Raw genomic sequence first — 9,122 nt, 5'->3', positions numbered from 1 at the left:
GAATTCCCGGCACTTGCCTTTTATAGATGTTAAGCAGCATAGATAATGGGCTGGAATTTGCTGTGAGCAGCAAACAAAGGGCACCAGCCATTCATTAGACTTGCACTTGCTCATAGACTTTCCCTCAGCTTTTGCAAGGCAAGTTACTGGAAATTAGGGTTCCAAAAAAGGACAGCACCCTCTACAGGGCATCTGCGACCTGTGTGAACGGGGCAAGCAACTGTGTATCTCCTTAACCGATCAGATTGAAGCATCGTTAATGACAGGGCAGAGTCAGAACCAGGAAGTGTAAGTTAGAATAATGAACTCAATGTCAAACCAGATACAGAAAGTAAAATAAAGAGAGGGTAAGAAAGATTGAATTGAGAGAGAGAGAGAGAGAGATAAAAGAGACAGAAAGAAAAAGTAAGAAAAAATGTATTAAATTTTTTTTTAATGTTCGACAATAATTAAAACCTGAAGGAATGAGACTCCACACTTGTAAAAGTTAATTTTCAGTGTCAGAGAAGTTGTTTGGCAGTAACTAAGACATGGCACGCCATTAAAAAGGTACTTAGACTTGAAATGACAACATTTTTTGACAAGTTTGGTCCGCATCTATGATGTAAGTACAGGAACTTCATGTCGTTCAATACATTTGAATGGGGAGCCAGATGCGGGTGCCGTTTTCGCGCTGCTTTTGGAGGAGCATCACATTTCAGCCAGTAACTTCCAGATTTCTGCGTTTAATTGTGCATGTGCGGTTGCCAGAACTAACTGTCTGATTTGCACATGATTAACGGTGGGCGCTGTTAGCCTCACCGTTATTTTTACAGCAAAATCCGGCCCAATATCTATTTCTTTAACTTTTGTATAATAGATTTTTTAATGTAGTTGAAGATACTCTAAAAGCTTTATGGGCTAAGGAACATGAATGAGACCATTTAAAACTCTACAACAAGGGCAGATTTTCCTTTGGAATTATGCCAGTTCCCCAGTGTAACTTCAGTGGGCAAGAGTCGAAAATCAGCTGGGAAGCCATTCCTCCCATTCCTGCCACTTCCAAGATTTTCTGCTGCAAGTATTGACGCATGTTGAATAAGTCCACACAAATATGGACAGGAATATTCAAATTACATAGAATTACTTGGAATGTACAACACAGAAAAAGGCCATTCGGTCCAACAGCCCATTGACCAGAAACTTAACTGGACCAGCCACGTAAATACTGTGGCTACAAGAGCAGGTCAGAGGCTGGGTATTCTGTGGCAAGTGACTCACCTCCTGACTCCCCAAAGCCTTTCCACCATCTACAAGACACAAGTCAGGAGTGTGATGGAATACTCTCCACTTGCTTGGATGAGTGCAGCTCCAACAACACTCAAGAAGCTCGACACCATCCAGGACAAAGCAGCCCGCTTGATTGGCACTCCATCCACCACCCTAAACATTCATTCCCTTCACCACCGGCGCACAGTGGCTGCAGTGTGTACCATCCACAGGATGCACTGCAGCAACTTGCCAAGGCTTCTTCGACAGCACCTCCCAAACCCGCGGTCCCAACCACCTAGAAGGACAAGAGCAGCAGGCACATGGGAACAACACCACCTGCACGTTCCCCTCCAAGTCACACACCATCCCGACTTGGAAATATATCGCCGTTCCTTCATCGTCGCTGGGTCAAAATCTTAGAACTCCCTTCCTAACAGCTCACCACCACCATCTCAAGGGCAATTAGGGATGGGCAATAAATGCTGGCCTTGCCAGCGACGCCCACATCCCAAGAACGAATAAAAAAACAGGTCTGCGTCGGTGTTTATGCTCCACATGAGCCTCCTTCCATCTAACTTCATCTAACCCCATCAGCATATCCTTCTATTCCTTTCTCCCTCATGTTTATTTAACTTCCTTTTAAATGCATCTGTGCTGGTCGCCTCAACTACTTCATGTGGTAGCGTGTTCCACATTCTAACCACTCTGGGTGAAGAAGTTTCTCCTGAATTCCCTATTGGATTTATTTGTGACTATCTTATATTTATGGCCCTTAGTTCTGGTCTCTGATAGGTATACTCTCTCAGTTCTGGTATTATCCTAGTAAATCTTTTTTGCACCTTCTTCAGTGCCTCTATATCTTTTTTTGTAATATGGAGAACAGAACTTTTCACAATACTCCAAGTGTGGTCTAACCAAGGTTCTATACAAGTTTAACACAACTGCTCTGCTTTTCAATTCTATCCCTCTAGAAATGAACCTGAGTGTTTTTTTTTATGGCCTTATTAACCTGCGTCACTACTTTTAGTGATTTGCGTATTTGTACTCCCAGATCCCTCTGCTGCTCTACCCCATTTAGGCTCTTATTATCCAAGCAGTATGCGGCCTTCTTATTCTTCCTACCAAAATGTACCATCTCACACTTACCTGTATTGAAGTTCATTTGCCAATTACACACCCATTCTGCAGGCTTATTAATGTCTTCCTGTATTTTGTCGCAGTCCTCCTCAGTATTAACTATATCCCTAATTTGATGTCATCCACAAATTTTCAAATTGTACTTCTTGTTCCCGAGTCCAAATTGTTTATGTAAATGGGGTGAACAGTGGTCCCAGCACTGATCATTTTGGAACACCACTTTCCACCTTTTGCCAGTCTAACTACCTTTAACCCCTATGCTCTGTTTTCTGTTTTGTAGCCAGCTTGCTAGCCATTCTGCTACTTGTCCCCTGACTCCACATGCTCTGACTTTAGTCATGAGTCTGCTAGCGAAGGTCTTTTGAAAATCCAAATATATTACATCTACTACATTATCCTTGTCTACCCTTTCTGTCACCTCTTCAAAGAATTCAACAAGGTTGGTCAAGCATGACCTTCCATTTTGAAATCTGTGCTGACTATTCTTTATTATATTTTTGGTTTCAAGACGTTTCTCTATTACATCTTTGAGTCGGGATTCCATTGGGGCAGAACTTACTCAGTCGGGATGCCGTTCCTCAATGGCGTCCTTTCCAAACGCCGTCGAATCCATCAGCGCAAGTTCACGAATGCGCACATGCACAGTAAAACCCCAAAATCGCAAACTTGCTCCGAATGGTTCACCGGCGTTTTGATAGTTACAAATTAAAGGGCCACCTATGCTACAATCAATACAATCAAACTTACCCATCTGCCCAGTTGGAACGAAGATACTTACACCACGAGAAGGTACACTTGAAAATACCAGCCCTACACGACTTTCTAAAAACACGGTGACTTATAATGACTGCAAAATGACAAAAAATTAAATTTTCAAAATGTGGAATGTCTAATTATTTTAATTTTAATATTTTTGATCATTAAAAAAAGTATTAAATTTTTAAAAAATATATTTTTAACTTTTAATTTCTGTATGTACATCATAAATCATTTCCTTGGCTTTTTATAATAAGATATGTTAAATTTTAATTTAGACTAACATAGGGAATGTCGCTTTAAATGAATGAGTTTTACTCGCCTGCTTGTGGGAGGGGCTTCCATTCTCACAGTCTATGCATGCGCATGAGGGCCTGCGCTGATCTCGGAGCGCATCACTTGAGAAGAATTCAAAACGAAGCAAGTGGACGTCGTGGGCCACGCAGTAAGTATCTTCATACTTTTTACCTGCAAGATGTTCAGATAGCCTTGCCACATCAGTCAGAGCAAGTTCCAGCCCATAATCTTCCCTGCCACTGACGTTAAGCTAATTGGTCAATGGTTCCCTGGACTTGGTCTATCCCCCTTTTTAAATATAGGAATCACATTAGCTGTCCACCAGGCTCTGGCATGATTCCCTTTTCTAATGATTTTTTATATATATGTAATAGTGCCTGTGCTATCTCTCCCTTAACTTCTTTTAGTGTGCGTGGATGCAATCCATCTGGACCAGGGGCTTTATCATCTCTAAGTTTGATTAGTTTATTAATTATCACCCCCTTTCTTTCTTAAATGTCTTCATATCTTTTTTGATCTCTTCTTCTAATGTCATGCCCACCATGTTAGTCTCCCTGATAAATACTGAGGCAATTTAATATTTCTGCCATTTTTCTGTCATTACCTGTGAGTTTATCATGTGTACCCCTTACTGGCCCAATCCCTATCCTGATTTTTCTTTTGTTATTTATGTGCCTGTAGAATACATCATTACTTCTTTTTATATCCCTTCATAATTTAATTTTGTTGTTTCTCTTTGCCTTTCTAATTTTCTTTTTGAATTCTTTCCTAATGTTTTCATATTCCATTTTCTCATTCTCTCCTTTGTTGTCTATGTACTTAGTGTATGTCTTTTTCTTTAGTTTCAATTTTGTCCTTATTTCTTTATTCATCCATGGTGTATCGTTACTGGCTAGTTTATTCTTGCTTTTTATTGGGATATATTTCTCCTTGAAACTCCATTGATCACCGTTTTAAACGTTTCCCACTGCTGTTCCATTTCTTTGTCAATGACGTGATAATGACAGGAAAAATGACAGCTGACATATTTCCTGTCATGAATGTCACAGCAATGCTGGATGCCAAATACACCAGCACGTTTCTAGTGTTCAGTATTACTTTGGTGTTAATGACAGGAAATATGTTATAGAATCATAGAAAGGTTACAGTATGGAAGGAGGCCATTTGGCCCATCAAGTCCGTGCCGGCTCTATGCAAGAGCAATCCAGCTAGTCCCACTCCCCTGTCCTATCCCTGTAGCTCTGCAAACTTTTTCCTTTCAAGTACTTATCCAGTTCCCTTTTGAAAGCCATGATTGAATCTGCCTCCACCACCCCCTCAGGCAGTGCATTCCAGATCCTAACCATTCGCTGCATAAAAATGTTTTTCCTCATGTCATCTTTGGTTCTTTTGCCAATCACCTTAAACTTATGTCCTCTGGTTCTTGACCCTTCTGCCTATGGGAACAGTTTCTTTCTATCTATTCTGTCTAGACCCTTCATGATTTTAAATACCTCTATCAAATCTCCTCTCAATCTTCTCTGTTCCATAGAGAACAACCCTAGCTTCTCCAGTCTATCCACGTAACTAAAGTCCCTCATCCCTGGAATCATTCTCGTAAATCTTTTCTGCACCCTCTCTAAGGCCTTCACATCTTTCCTAAAGTGCGGTGTCCAGAACTGGACACAATACTCCACTTGTGGTCAAACCACTGTTTTATAAAGGTTCATCATAACTTCCTTGCTTTTGTACTCTATGTCTCTATTTATAAAGCCTAGGATCCCGTATGGTTTTTAACCACTTTCTCAACCTGCCCTGCCACTTTCAACGATTTGTGCACATATACCCCCAGATCTCTCTGTTCCTGTAACCCTTTGAGAATTGTGCCCTCTAGTTTATATTGCCTCTCCTTGTTCTTCCGACTGAAATGTATCACCTTGCATTTTTCTGTGTTAAATTTCATCTGCCATATTTCCACCCATTCCACCAGCCTGTCTATGTCCTCTTGAAGTCTATCACTATCCTCCTCACTGTTCACTACACTTCCAAGTTTTGTGTCATCTCCAAATTTGGAAATTGTGCCCTGTACATCCAAGTCCAAGTCATCAATATATATCAAGAAAAGCAGTGGTCCCAGCACTGACCCCTGGGGAACACCACTGTACACCTCCCTCCAATCCGAAAAACAATCGTTCACCACTACTCTCTGCTTCCTGTTACTTGGCCAATTTTGTATCCATGCTACTACTGCCCCCTTTATTCCATGGGCTTCAATCATGTGACATTCTCCCATTGCTAATGTGTCACTTGACTACTCCTGCCCGCATCACAGGGCTGATCAGTTAGATTCACAATGCCTTGGATTTGAAAAATGTTTACAGTTTATTGCCCTTTTGTCGGACATGCTCCACCACTGCAGGTGCCCAAGGCCCATAGCAGTTTGCCTCCCTCTCCTGAGGGAGGCTGCACAACCCAGGCAGAACTCTCCCCAGGAGTTTGCCAAAATATGTAAATAAGCCTGATCCCTGGAAGTCAGCCAAGATCATTATTGCATCCATGGGACGTGGCAGAAGTCCCACCCTATCCAAGAGCAAAATCCCACTTGCCACTTGGATTCCAGTGTAGTTACTTCTATGGTAATGAGCATGTGTAACAACTATCTGCATTGAGAATAATGCACCATAGTCCCAAGTTTTGGAAAAACTGTTCTATTGTCCAAGTTTGGAAAGAGTTTCTCAATAAAAGTCCTGATTTGATAATGTTTCTTTAAACACAACCTCAATCCCTGGCAACCATAGTAGAATAGAAGTGGTCCGACAGCTAGAATTACATAAGATTACACAAGGTATCAAAAATGTGGTGCTTGTAGGTGCAGTTCTAAGCATAGTTAGCACTTTATGTACACCTCAATTGGTACTTTCACTTTCCCAAGCTACAGCGAATCAAAAGAATGCCACCAAGTTGCACACGGTGATGTTCAACACAAAGTAACGTCAAAGGAAATGTTCACCCATAATTTAGTGAGATCATGAATTAGATTTCCAACCAATGTAATGAATCTAGACTGATGATATTCAAAAATTAATTAAATATTTATGATAGAACAGAACATAAGGCTAAGGCAGGAGAAACCATAATGGTCTGACTTAGTCTTATTCATGGACCCCAAGAAAGGACAAGCTAGATAGGCTTAATAGCCCATGGTGAAAATTTCAAATATCACCAGATATGAGAAGGAAAAGAAAAAAAAGACTTGCATTTATATAGCGTCTTTCAGGACCTCGGGATGTTCCAAAGCGTTTTACAGTCAATTAAGTATTTTTGAAATGTAGTCACTGCTGTAATGTAGGAAATGCGGCAGCCAATTTGCATACAGCAGAAAGTTAGAAGAAGGGCAGTCACGTAGAATGTTTTTGACCAAAAACAAAAGTCAAAAAAACAAATAGTACAACCGTAGTGATTAAACTGACAATGCAATGAGTGTGCTGCATTTTAATACATTAAAACTTAATGGTCTAGATTTTCCTTCTGAATTACCATATGTTTTGGGGTGGATTTGGGGCAGTAAAGAGAGCAAAATACTTTCTGAAAGGCAGCCACTTCAAATCGCACAAAAAAACTGCTCCTGCATTCTCCTCCCAAAAAAACCCACCAATTCTCTTTGATACCCTCCACAAGTCTGTCACGCCACATTTAAATAGGATCAGGGAAGCACGATATAGTGGTGGTAAGAATTTTGGGTGGGTTTGGGTGGAAATGGAGGGGAATGGGGAGGAGGGGTGAGCCATGCCCCCTTGACTCCATTTATATGTGATGATACAGGCTTGTGGTGAGGCTTTGAAGGAAATGGCCTTTTTTTTAGGAGGAGAATGCAGGTGCAGTTTTCTGTGAGATATTAGCTTTTAGAACACATTTTCCTCTGATTACTGCCTCCAATCACCTCTAACCCAATAATTCAGAAGAGAATATGGGCTAGAAATTGGGCCGTGTAGCGCCTGTTGTTTCGGCGCTACGTGACCTTCCAAAGTTCCAAAATGGCATCCGGAATGCGCACGCATGCTTCGAGCATTATGTGCTCCGGACACCATCGTGGTAAAAGGTTTAGCACATGTGCAGATAACGAATGCCGGCAGCCTATAAAGTAGGGAGAATATGCGTTAGATCAGTGTGCAACGCTGATTTAAAGTGATAGACACCATTTTGGCACTGTGTCAGCATCTGAGCTGGTGGATGTGAGTGTAAGATCGAGTGACGGTGTGGCTTCAGTGTCCCCCTCCTCCTCCTTGGACAGTGCCGCCATATGCTCTTGAGTGCCTGCAATGGCAAAGGGAAACAGGTTGAGTTGCGGAGCGGGGACAGGAGCAAGTAAGACGTGCATGCTTACACTATCTGCAGCACGTGTGTCATCCTCATCCCTCAATGAGAAGGAGCATTAGGTATGTAGAGACCCCCTTCACCGGGACCTCCAGCAATGCCAGTGGTCATGGCTGCAGCGACGTTCCGCCCAATAGTCCTCCGGGGGGGCCGGGGTGGGGGGGTGAGGACGTGTAAGCTTGCCTGTCCTCCTTCAGGTCTCTCCTGCTGCTGACTGTTATGCACCACCTTCTCCTTCAAGTCAGAGGGAGGTGTGTCACTGAGAGTCCTCAAGGTGTCTGGGTGATGTGCCTGACGTGGTCGAATTGCCACCAGTGTGTGTGACCTGTGAGAGGTGGGTGTGTGCATTGCAAGTGTGGTACTATGTGAGGGTGAAATGCAGCATGCGAACGGATAGGCAGAGTTTGTTGGTGGGTGGGGGGAGGGGTGTCGTGCATGGAGCAGTGGTGCAGTTGGTCAGATGTGCCATTTGACACTTACATTCACTCACCTTGAACACTCGTGTCAAATCGTTGAACTTTTTTCGGCACTGCACCCACGTGCACGGTGCTGTACTCCTGGCATTCAACTCCTTGCCCACTGCCTACAGAGCTGGTGTCTGGAGGGTCTCCTATTGTCATGCGGGTACAGGATGGCCCTCTTTTCGTCCACTCCCTCCACCAGGGCCTCCAGAGCGTCATCAGAGAACCTTGGTGCATGCTCTTTTGCCAGTCCAGCAATCCTTCCTGCCATCCTGCACTGCTCTCATTAACTGTGCACCTCCCCTTTAAGAGGTGCAGGCTGCCTTTACCAAGTGCTGGTCACGCCCCATTTTGGGGCTCCTGTTTGTGCGTACAGCCTCTCAACAGCACGGGCAGTGCTGGCTGCACGTAGAAATCATGTTAATGATCAGGCAGCACAAATCTCACGTGCTGCCCGCATTGGAAGTACCCGGCGTGGGTTAATCACGGACCGCGATGTCTGCGCCAGGTTTCGGGGGTTATCGAATTTAACCCCCCACGACTCATATGTCACCAGTGGAGCACTGCAAGGTTGGAGCTTCAGAGAAAAGGCATTAATTGCATCAGGTTGGACTGGATTAAAACCCAGATCAAATGGGTGTAAAAAAACTGCCCAATTATCCACTCTGCCAACACCCAAAGTGTCATTTTTCAAATTTGCACGTCCGAATTTCTGATGAAGTTTCAGCCAAAACTCTTTGCGAATGTTGGAATTTAACTGCCCACGGCTGCACCTTGACCTTTTCCAATAACAATAAACTTACGCAAGTGGCAAATAACTGTGAGCCCCACCCCTCACTGTAACACTTAATAAATTGGGCAGTCGAT

Source organism: Heptranchias perlo, chromosome 26, assembly GCF_035084215.1.
Source record: "Heptranchias perlo isolate sHepPer1 chromosome 26, sHepPer1.hap1, whole genome shotgun sequence".
In the NCBI taxonomy this organism is placed as follows: Eukaryota; Metazoa; Chordata; class Chondrichthyes; order Hexanchiformes; family Hexanchidae; genus Heptranchias; species Heptranchias perlo.
Note: the sequence above shows the minus strand (reverse complement) of the source record.